This window comes from Arachis ipaensis, chromosome B6, assembly GCF_059453495.1.
Source record: "Arachis ipaensis isolate K30076 ecotype BB chromosome B6, ASM5945349v1, whole genome shotgun sequence".
Lineage (NCBI taxonomy): Eukaryota > Viridiplantae > Streptophyta > Magnoliopsida > Fabales > Fabaceae > Arachis > Arachis ipaensis.
In genome coordinates this window covers 101,462,501-101,475,000 of record NC_142441.1, presented here as the reverse complement: position 1 = coordinate 101,475,000, position 12,500 = coordinate 101,462,501, and positions in this window count along the sequence as shown.

Here is a 12,500-nt window from a genome sequence, read left to right as displayed (position 1 = left end):
TGGTTGATCAATGATAGGTGAAGAAGGCTTGGAGAAAGGTTGAAGCAAAGAGGAATGGCTAGGAGTGAAGAGAGGACAATGGAATAAGTGAAAATTGAACCGGGTTGCATGAAGTTAGCCCCAACGTTAGCCCCCTAACTTGGAGGCTAACGTTGGGCATATGAATCACTCTTTGGAAGTAGCCAACGTTAGCTCCAACGTTAGCCCCCTAACTTGGAGGCTAACGTTGGAACTTGAGAGTTTCTCCCTGGGCTACCAACGTTTGCGCCAACGTTAGCCCCCTAACTTGGAGGCTAACGTTGGCACTTAAATCACAATGGGGGAGTAGGCAACGTTTGCGCCAACGTTAGCCCCCTAACGTGGAGGCTAACGTTGGCACCAATCACACCAAGCAAGGCCAACGTTAGGGTCAAAGTTAGACCCCTAACGTTGGCGCCAACGTCTAAACCAGAAGAATGTGGTTTGCTGATATGAAAAGTTAGGGTCAAAGTTAGACCCCTAACTTTGACCCTAACGTTGAAGACCAACGTTGGCTAACTCCATTTCCGGTTCAATTGGTTCACTTCGGTTCTTCTTCAATCTTCAAGAGCAATCAACCAAGGCCTCTTTCAACCCAATTCCACCAAGAACAAAGGCCCAACTCAAGGCTTGAAGATCATTTTGGAAAGTGTATAAATAGGATAGAATTCAATTTGTTTAGAGAGCTTTTTCGGGAGAGTTTTCTTTTGGAGCTTTCCTTTTAGAATTTTCATAAGAGTTTTTGGGAAGCTTTTGTCACTGAGTGAACTTTAATTTCTTGTTTTCATTTGCTTTCAATTTCATTTTACTTTTGTCTTGGATCTTGGATTGGAGAATTGAAGAAATTCTGTTTCAATCTCAATCTTGGATCTCTCTGTTTATTTACTGCTTAATTGAATTTCCGTTTCTGTTACTTACTTCATCTATTCTCTTTGCAATTTACAATTTCCTTGCTATTGTTCTTGTTGGATCTAGGAAGGCATTGAGATCTAGACTTGGTTTTCTAGTCTCTGGGTCCTGAGATCTGAATTTCTCATTTCAATTCCCTGCTTATTGCTTTTTCTGTTCATTTACTTTACTGTTTCAAGATCCGGTTTAATCCCAATTCCCTTTCCCTCTTCTGTTTGATGCAATTTAGTTTTTCCTTGTTTAAATTCTGCAAATCCATTCCCCAATTCCCTTTACATTTCAAGCAATTTATATTCCTTGCACTTTAAGATTCCGCAATTTACATTTCTTGCACTTTAAGTTTCTGCCATTTAATTTCTTGTTCTTTAAGATTCAGCAATTTAATTCCCTGCTTTCTTTAATTTCATGCAATTTACATTCTGCAAGTCACAAATCACTCAACCAACACTTGATTCGCTTGACTAAATCAACCACTAAACTAAAATTGCTCAATCCTTCAATCCTTGTGGGATCGACCTCACTCCCGTGAGTTTTTATTACTTGATACGACCCGGTACACTTGCCGGTTAGTTTTGTGATGTTTTGGAAGAGATTCGTTTCTCACCAAAATATCTCATCAAGTTTTTGGCGCCGTTGCCGGGGATTGATTAGATTGACAATGATTAAGTGAGGTGGTAATCTAGATCAAGCACTTTTTCTTTATTTTTCTTTAACCTTTGATTAACCCACTAACTGTTTGAATTTTTGCTTAAGCTAACTAAAACTTCATTCTAGCAGTAGATTGAAGTATCACTGGTTTGTGTGCTCTTATGTTCTGCTTGTATGTCAGGTACACAAAGAGCCATACCCAATTTTCATGAACAAGACGAAAGAACTCTCAGGAGGTTAAGAAGAGCCGAAAGAGGGAAAAGTATTGTTGGAGAAGAAGAATCTGAGGAAGAATACCACGAGATGGAAGGAGATACATCTAATCCAGGAGAAGGAGTTAATAATCCACCACAACAGAGGAGAGTATTGGCTTCCTATACTTTTGCAAATGCTAGACATTGTGGAAGCAGCATTCTCACCCCTAATGTCAATGCAAATAACTTTGAACTGAAGCCACAACTCATCACATTGGTCCAGAATAACTGCTCATTTGGAGGAGGACCATTGGAGGATCCAAATCAACATCTATCTACCTTCTTGAGGATCTGTGACACTGTCAAATCCAATGGTGTGAATCCTGAGACTTACAAGCTTCTGCTGTTCCCGTTCTCATTAAGGGATAAGGCTGCACAATGGCTTGAAACTTTTCCCCAAGCAAGTATCACTAGTTGGGATGACTTGGTGGCTAAATTTCTAGCCAAATTCTATCCACCCCAGAGAGTCATCAGGCTGAAAACTGAGGTGCAGACATTCACACAATTAGATGCTGAATCCTTGTATGAAGCATGGGAGAGGTACAAAGCCTTAATCAGAAAGTGCCCTCCAGAGATGTTCAATGAATGGGATGTGCTGCAAAATTTCTATGAAGGCCTGACATTGAAATCTCAGGAGGCATTAGATCATTCTGCTGGAGGTTCACTACAACTAATGAAAACTGCTGAGGAAGCTCAGAATCTTGTGGACATGGTGGCCAACAATCAATATTTCTTTGCTCATCAAAGAAGCCGCCAACCATCACAAAGAAGAGGAGTAATGGAACTAGACGGAGTGGATTCAATCCTAGCTCAAAACAAGATGATGCAGCAGCAATTTCAACAAAAATTTGAGCAAATGGCTAAGAGGATTGACAGTCTCCAAGTTGCAGCAGTCAACACTAGCCAGCCATCAACCACATGGGGTCAGAGTGAAGAGACTCAAGAGGAGCAACAACAAGAACAAGTCCAGTACATGCACAACCAAAATTCTGGGCCAAATGAAGTATATGGTGACACTTACAACCCTTCTTGGAAGAACCACCCAAACCTTAGGTGGGGAGACAATCACAACCAAAATCAACAACCATGGCAGAGAAACTCAAACCAAAACACTTTAAGAAACAACCAAAACCACAACCAGCAGCAAACCAACCAAAACCCCTACAGAAAACCTCAAAACAACTACTCCAACCCCAACCATTACCAATCTAATAACCAACCCACCAACCAAAATGCCTACCATCCACCATCCACATTTCACAACCCACCACAAGCATCACCTGAATCTCAAAGACTCACCAACTTGGAAACCTTGATAGACAAAATGTGGAAACACCAAGAAATGACAACCAAGAACCATGAAGCCTCCATGAAGAGCCTAGAGAGGCAAATTGGGCAAATCTCCAAACAGATTTCTGTTGAGAAATTTTCAAGCTCACTGCCAAGTGACACAATCCCAAATCCTAAGGAAGAATGCAAGGCAATACAATTGAGGAGTGGAAAAGTCTTGGTGAAAAATGAAGAAGCAACCAAGAAGCCAAAGGAAAGTGACAAGAAACAAGCTGAAGAAGAGAAAGTCAATGACAAGAAGGAGGCAGCAAGCAAGCCAACTCAGAATCAAGTTCAAGAAAAAGAAGATCAGCCACAAAAATCAAGAAAGGGAAAGGAAGTAATTGAAGGACCAACTAAGGACCAAAGGCAGGGAAATAACTTCACTCCTCCCTTGCCATACCCTCAGAGGTTCAACAAAGAGATTAATGACAAGCATTTTCACAAATTCCTTGAGATTTTTAAGAAGCTGGAAATCAACATTCCCTTGGCCGAAGCACTTGAGCAAATGCCTCTATATTCCAAGTTTCTGAAGGATCTTATCAACAAGAAAAGAAGTTGGCTTGAAAGGGAAACCATATTACTCACAGAGGAATGCAGTGCTGTAATCCAACGGGGTATTCCACCAAAACTTAAGGATCCGGGAAGCTTTGTAGTCTCATGCACTATTGGCAAGATAATTCTCAACAAGGCCCTCTGTGACCTGGGTGCCAGCATCAACTTAATGCCTCTCTCAATGATGAGAAAACTTGCCATAGAAGAACTTAAACCCACCAGGATGTCGCTAGTCATGGCTGACAGATCAATCAAGACACCTAATGGAATTGTGGAGAATCTGTTAGTAAAGATTGGGGAGTTTATCTTCCCAGCAGATTTTGTAATTTTGGATACCGAAGAAGAAGGAAACGACTCAATCATTCTGGGAAGGCCATTTCTACACACAGCAAGGGCCATCATTGATGTTGAAAAAGGAGAAATGACCTTCAGGGTCCATAATGAACAAATGATTATAAATGTGTTCAAATCAATGCAAAACGCTCCTGAGCAAGAAGATTATGTGAGAGTGGATATGATAGATAGTTTGGTGGAAGAAACTTTGGAAGAAAAGTTTCAAGAGCAAGAAGGAAATCAAGAAACAACAGAGGAACAAGTGGCTGAGACCTTTACTGAGCAATATGAAAGGCAAGATAAGAAAGAAGATGTACGAAGACAAGAATTGAAACCTTTACCCACCCATCTCAAATATGCATTCCTTGGCACATCGGAGAGCCTCCCAGTAATCATTAATTCATCCCTGTCAAAGAAGGAAGAAGGAGAACTTCTTGATGTACTCAAAGCTCACAAAGATGCTTTAGGATGGACCATTGATGATCTGAAGGGAATCAGCCCTGCAGTATGTATGCATAAGATCCTCTTGGAAGATAATTCCAAACCAGTGGTTCAACCACAAAGAAGGCTAAATCCTACAATGAAGGAAGTTGTCCAGAAGGAAGTGATGAAGTTGTGGAATGCAGGGATAATATTCCCAATATCTGACAGCCCATGGGTAAGCCCAGTTCAAGTTGTACCAAAGAAGGGAGGAATGACAGTCATCACTAATGAGAAGAATGAGTTGATCCCTACTAGAACAGTGACTGGGTGGAGAATGTGCATAGACTATAGAAGATTGAATGATGCCACCAGGAAGGATCATTTCCCTCTCCCATTCATTGATCAGATGCTGGAAAGGTTAGCCGGCCATGCCTATTACTGTTTCTTGGACGGATATTCTGGGTATAATCAAATCGTGGTAGACCCCAAGGACCAAGAGAAAACTGCCTTCACATGTCCATTTGGAGTTTTTGCGTATAGGCGGATGCCTTTTGGGCTCTGCAACGCCCCTGCCACATTTCAAAGGTGTATGCTCTCCATTTTTTCTGATATGGTCGAAAAATTTTTAGAAGTCTTCATGGATGACTTCTCTGTTTTTGGTGATAATTTCAATGCTTGCCTAAACCATTTAACTCTTGTCTTGAAACGGTGCCAAGAAACTAATTTGGTTTTAAACTGGGAGAAATGCCATTTTATGGTACCCGAAGGAATTGTTCTTGGCCATAAAGTCTCAAGAAAAGGGATAGAGGTTGATAAGGCAAAAGTTGAGATTATAGAAAAACTCCCTCCACCAATTAATGTGAAATCTGTTAGAAGTTTCTTGGGGCATGCCGGATTTTACAGAAGGTTTATCAAGGACTTTTCAAAAATAGCCAAACCTTTAAGTAATCTGTTAATGCTTGATAACCCTTTTGTTTTTGATGAAAACTGTCAGCATGCATTTGAAACTTTAAAAAATAAACTCACAACAGCACCAATAATCACACCCCCAGATTGGGGATTACCTTTTGAACTCATGTGTGATGCAAGTGACATTGCAATTGGTGCTGTACTTGGGCAAAAGAAGGGGAATTTGCATCATGTCATATATTACGCAAGTAAAGTGTTGAATGAGGCCCAAAGAAATTACACTACAACAGAAAAAGAGTTGCTAGCTGTAGTCTATGCATTTGATAAGTTTAGATCATATCTGATAGGATCGAAGGTTGTAGTTTATACTGATCATGCTGCACTTAAGTATTTGATGTCAAAACAGGATGCTAAACCAAGACTAATCAGGTGGATACTGCTTCTACAAGAATTTGACATTGAAATAAGAGATAGGAAGGGCACTGAAAACCAGGTCGCTGATCATCTGTCAAGACTACCACATGAAACAAATCAAAAAGCATCCCAGCCAATAAATGAAAGCTTCCCAGATGAGCACCTTCTGCAGATCCATCAAGCACCTTGGTTTGCTGACATAGCAAATTACAAAGTGGGAAGGAAGATACCGCAAGAATTCTCTAAGCAACAAGTGAAGAAGTTGATTAAAGAAGCAAGGAAATTTTTATGGGATGAACCCTTCTTATTCAAGAGATGCTCTGATGGAGTGATCAGGAGGTGTATTCCTGAAAGTGAAGTGAGGGACATCTTGTGGCATTGTCATGGTTCAGCTTATGGTGGACACTTTGGCCCAGAAAAAACAGCCGCAAAAATACTACAGAGTGGCTTCTATTGGCCAACTATTTTCAAGGATGCCAGAAGATATGTACACCAATGTAATGAATGCCAGAAAGCAGGAGGATTAACAAGAAGGAATGAGATGCCTCAAAATTTTATCTTGGAATTAGAATTGTTCGATCTGTGGGGAATTGATTTCATGGGGCCTTTTCCTCCTTCCTATTCTTTTAGATACATCCTGGTAGCAGTGGAATATGTCTCAAAATGGGTAGAAGCTATAGCCACAACCACCTGTGATGCACAGATCGTCCTCCAATTCCTCAAAAAGCACATCTTCACTAGGTTTGGAGTGCCCAAAAGTCTTATTAGTGATGGTGGTAGTCACTTTTGCAACAAACAAATGGAGAAACTCCTTCACAAATATGGAGTAATTCACAAAGTAGCCACACCCTACCACCCTCAGACTAACGGCCAAGCTGAACTTGCAAATAGAGAATTAAAGAAGATCCTAGAGAAAACAGTGGGAATCACAAGAAAGGATTGGGCTAGAAAGCTAGAGGATGCACTGTGGGCATATAGGACAGCTTTTAAAACTCCTATTGGCAAGTCACCCTTTCAGCTATTGTATGGCAAATCCTGCCACCTCCCTGTAGAGCTTGAACATAGAGCTTTTTGGGCCACTAAACTCCTCAACCTTGACCCCCAAGCTGCAGGAGAAAAAAGGTTGTTACAACTAAATGAACTGGATGAATTCAGACTGGAAGCTTATGAAAATGCGAAGATATACAAGGAGAAAGCTAAGAAGTGGCATGACAAGAAGATCACAAAGAAGGAATTCAAGCCTGGACAACAAGTACTCCTGTATAATTCAAGGCTTAAAATCTTCCCTGGCAAACTGAAGTCTAAGTGGACTGGCCCATACTTGGTGACAAAGATTTTTCCCTATGGGAATATTGAACTGCTAGATGAGGCAACAAAGAATCAATTCACTGTGAATGGGCACAGAGCAAAGTTGTACTTAGGAGGACAATGGGTTAAGGAAAAAGAGGTTCAACACCTACAGCCCTCTTAAAAAGAATTGAAAGATGTCAAGCTAGTGACAATAAAAGAGCGCTTGTTGGGAGGCAACCCAACCGGAGGTACTTTTCTTTCATAGTTAGTTCAATAAAAAGGTTAAATGAGTAGTATGTATTGCAAGGAGCTAAGTTTGGTGTTTCACACCAAAACATATTAAGGGAGAATGAAGGATTCTAAGTTTGGTGTTCCACCAAAATCTTACTTAAAAGCACATTCTCACTTTCTATATAAAGAGCTACCAGCTCCAAGCAATCTGACAAATCATTTAAGCATTGTCTGTTTCTAGTTTTCAATTTTATTACCTTTAGCGAAGATTTAAGCTTTCACATATGGTTATGGATAAGAAACATGGCAAGAGACTGAGTTTGGTGTTCACACACCAAAGTAAGTTCAAACGCCTACAAGAAAGTCTTGCACACTAACAAATCACATAAGGGCTTGAGAAACAAGCAACTTCCATTAACACTGCAGAAAATCAATCACTCTTATGGGAGGACTACTCACCATTAGCTGAGATGAAAGAAGAAGGAGCCACCAAGAGGTTGTATTGTCATTTAACTCCATCAGTATTGAATTGCTCAAATTTGGAAGTATGAATATGCCCATTTTAACAGAAACTGTTAGTGTAGTATGCATCAATTATGTTTTTGTAGGCTGGTTTTTTATGTGTTGGCTTGTGTGTTCATTTTCACTTAACAAGAAGTATGTGTTGTCCCCTGCATCTTTAAATTTAATAAAAGAACAGTTTGAATGTGAAGTGAAATGGTCTCTGTTAGTTAGAAGTGGAATAAAAGTAAGTGGTGGTGTGTGTGATTGCATTATAACTCACTTTAGTGAATAAAGAGCTAAGATATCTCCTTCTAAGTAGAGAGTGGCCTATTGTCTATGAATCTCAATTGAATAGAATTCCTTGGTTAGAAAGAAAAACAAAAAAAAGAAAGAAAGAACAAAGAAAGCTAAAAGGTGGCAAAACAAAAGAAAAACAAAAAGAAATAAAGCTGGACACCAATAGCTTGAACTCTGAAATATATGCCTGTGATGTTTTTGTACTAGGATCTGCTTGGATTAGTAAGCTCTTAGGAGTGCCTCAACACTTGGTGACTTGGGTTAACTAACCCGGGATCATCAGCTGAAAATCCACTATCAAGAGCAACCTAACTACAAAGCATTTAGTAGCCCAAAGAGGTGCTGGGCATCAATGTTTTAAGAAGGAATGTGAGCCAAGTGTCTATGGTGAATAATGTGTCAAGTATAAAAAGAAAATGAACTTGCTACACATGACACTCAAATAAAGCTTTTGAATAAAGTAATAGCCAAGGATAAAGGAATAATGAGAGGTCATAGCAGTATGTCACTTGAAACTTGAAGGAAACTTTCTAGGCCTAGGAGTCAATAAGAAGTGAGCATTTGCATATCCACATAAAACCCCATGAACTATCAATAACACTTTGCTAGCATGAACTTCCTCTTCCATTTCATTCTTTCTTCTTAATAAATTCATTTCTTGCTTGGGGACAAGCAAGCTTTAAGTTTGGTGTTGTGATGACAAGTCATCTTAGCCCATTTTAGCTAGTCTTTTTCTTTTGTTTTCATTAGAATTATGCACTTTCTTAAGCTACAAGCAAGCTAATTGAGTAGATTTTCATGTTTCCCTTGATTGAACCAACCATATGTGAATTCATGCCATTTCATGAGGTTTTGAACTATATTTGTTGCATATTGTGGAAGATTGAATACCTCATGATTTTGAGCAAAACTTTGATTAGTTTGGTTGATCAATGATAGGTGAAGAAGGCTTGGAGAAAGGTTGAAGCAAAGAGGAATGGCTAGGAGTGAAGAGAGGACAATGGAATAAGTGAAAATTGAACCGGGTTGCATGAAGTTAGCCCCAACGTTAGCCCCCTAACTTGGAGGCTAACGTTGGGCATATGAATCACTCTTTGGAAGTAGCCAACGTTAGCTCCAACGTTAGCCCCCTAACTTGGAGGCTAACGTTGGAACTTGAGAGTTTCTCCCTGGGCTACCAACGTTTGCGCCAACGTTAGCCCCCTAACTTGGAGGCTAACGTTGGCACTTAAATCACAATGGGGGAGTAGGCAACGTTTGCGCCAACGTTAGCCCCCTAACGTGGAGGCTAACGTTGGCACCAATCACACCAAGCAAGGCCAACGTTAGGGTCAAAGTTAGACCCCTAACGTTGGCGCCAACGTCTAAACCAGAAGAATGTGGTTTGCTGATATGAAAAGTTAGGGTCAAAGTTAGACCCCTAACTTTGACCCTAACGTTGAAGACCAACGTTGGCTAACTCCATTTCCGGTTCAATTGGTTCACTTCGGTTCTTCTTCAATCTTCAAGAGCAATCAACCAAGGCCTCTTTCAACCCAATTCCACCAAGAACAAAGGCCCAACTCAAGGCTTGAAGATCATTTTGGAAAGTGTATAAATAGGATAGAATTCAATTTGTTTAGAGAGCTTTTTCGGGAGAGTTTTCTTTTGGAGCTTTCCTTTTAGAATTTTCATAAGAGTTTTTGGGAAGCTTTTGTCACTGAGTGAACTTTAATTTCTTGTTTTCATTTGCTTTCAATTTCATTTTACTTTTGTCTTGGATCTTGGATTGGAGAATTGAAGAAATTCTGTTTCAATCTCAATCTTGGATCTCTCTGTTTATTTACTGCTTAATTGAATTTCCGTTTCTGTTACTTACTTCATCTATTCTCTTTGCAATTTACAATTTCCTTGCTATTGTTCTTGTTGGATCTAGGAAGGCATTGAGATCTAGACTTGGTTTTCTAGTCTCTGGGTCCTGAGATCTGAATTTCTCATTTCAATTCCCTGCTTATTGCTTTTTCTGTTCATTTACTTTACTGTTTCAAGATCCGGTTTAATCCCAATTCCCTTTCCCTCTTCTGTTTGATGCAATTTAGTTTTTCCTTGTTTAAATTCTGCAAATCCATTCCCCAATTCCCTTTACATTTCAAGCAATTTATATTCCTTGCACTTTAAGATTCCGCAATTTACATTTCTTGCACTTTAAGTTTCTGCCATTTAATTTCTTGTTCTTTAAGATTCAGCAATTTAATTCCCTGCTTTCTTTAATTTCATGCAATTTACATTCTGCAAGTCACAAATCACTCAACCAACACTTGATTCGCTTGACTAAATCAACCACTAAACTAAAATTGCTCAATCCTTCAATCCTTGTGGGATCGACCTCACTCCCGTGAGTTTTTATTACTTGATACGACCCGGTACACTTGCCGGTTAGTTTTGTGATGTTTTGGAAGAGATTCGTTTCTCACCAAAATAACTCATCAGTCGCGTTGCCACGGTTGCTGGTGACGTTGCAACGGAGGCAGGGCGCGTTGCAACGGATGCTGGTGACGTTGCAACGGATGCTGGTGACGTTGCAACGGAGGCAGGGCGCGTTGCAACGTTGGCTGGGAGCGTTGCAACGGAGGCAGGGCGCTTTGCAACGTTGGCCGGGGGGGTCGCAACGGAGGCAGGTCGCGTTGCCACGGTTGCTGGTGACGTTGCAACGGAGGCAGGGCGCGTTGCAACGTTGGCTGGGGGCGTTGCAACGGATGCTGGGGGCGTTGCAACGGATGCTGTGCGCGTTGCAACGTTGGCTGGGGGCAGTGCAACGGATGCTGGGGTCGGTGCAACGTTGGCCGTGCGCGTTGCAACGGAGGCAGGGCGCGTTGCAACGGATGCTGGTGACGTTGCAACGGAGGCAGGGCGCGTTGCAACGTTGGCTGGGAGCGTTGCAACGGAGGCAGGGCGTGTTGCAACGTTGGCTGGGGGCGTTGCAACGGATGCTGGGGACGGTGCAACGTTGGCTGGGCGCGTTGCAACGGAGGTAGGGTGCGTTGCAACGGATGCTGGGTTAGGTGCATCGTTGGCTGGTTTCGTTGCAACGGAGGCACCCGCCGTTGCAACGATGGCTCGGAGCGTTGCAACGAAGGAGCCAAATTTTCATATCTCATAATTGGCTCGTGCATTTTTTCTAAAATTTTGAGGGAACCTTGGTAATATTATGTGAAGGCTGCACAAAAAAATCCAGGTCAAAAATCGCACGTTTGCTCCGTTTTTCATTTTTTTTGAATTTCCAGCTTTCCGGGCGGTAAAAAAATCGGCAAAAAAAATCGGCACGGTGTAAATTCACCAAATTTGGGGGATGGAAAGATCTTATTTTTCTAGAGGTTGTTGCAAAAAACGGCGTCAAAATTCGACCTCTAGAGCACTTTCCTTGAGTATGTCTCCTCACGGAAAAGGACGTCTACCCGTGGCACTTTGGTAATGGCTCGGCAGCCTATTATAGGGGGGAGGGGTGTCATGCTGCTGAAACTCGAGTTGTCCAAAGGCTTGCTGGGCGCAATGCCAGCAAGATGCACGTTGCCTTGCCATCCCCTAGGCACACTAGCAAGCACGTTGTGGTTGTGGTGTGCCGCCGGGCTCCCCCGCCCCCCACGGAGGCACCCGCCGTTGCAACGATGGCTCGGAGCGTTGCAACGGAGGAGCCAAATTTTCATATCTCAGAATTGGCTCGTGCATTTTTCGTGAAATTTTGAGGGAACCTTGGTAATATTATGTGAAGGCTGCACAAAAAAATCCAGGTCAAAAATCGCACGTTTGCTCCGTTTTTCATTTTTTTTGAATTTCCGGCTTTCCGGGCGGTAAAAAAATCGGCAAAAAAAATCGGCACGGTGTAAATTCACCAAATTTGGGGGATGGAAAGATCTTATTTTTCTAGAGGTTGTTGCAAAAAACGGCGTCAAAATTCGACCTCTATAGCACTTTCCTTGAGTATGTCTCCTCACGGAAAAGGACGTCTACCCGTGGCACTTTGGTAATGGCTCGGCAGCCTATTATAGGGGGGAGGGGTGTCATGCTGCTGAAACTCGAGTTGCCCAAAGGCTTGCTGGGCGCAATGCCAGCAAGATGCACGTTGCCTTGCCATCCCCTAGGCACACTAGCAAGCACGTTGTGGTTGTGGTGTGCCACCGGGCTCCCCCGCCCCCCACGGAGGCACCCGCCGTTGCAACGATGGCTCGGAGCGTTGCAACGGAGGAGCCAAATTTTCATATCTCAGAATTGGCTCGTGCATTTTTCGTGAAATTTTGAGGGAACCTTGGTAATATTATGTGAAGGCTGCACAAAAAAATCCAGGTAAAAAATCGCAGGTTTGCTCCGTTTTTCATTTTTTTTGAATTTCCGGCATTCTGGGCGGTAAAA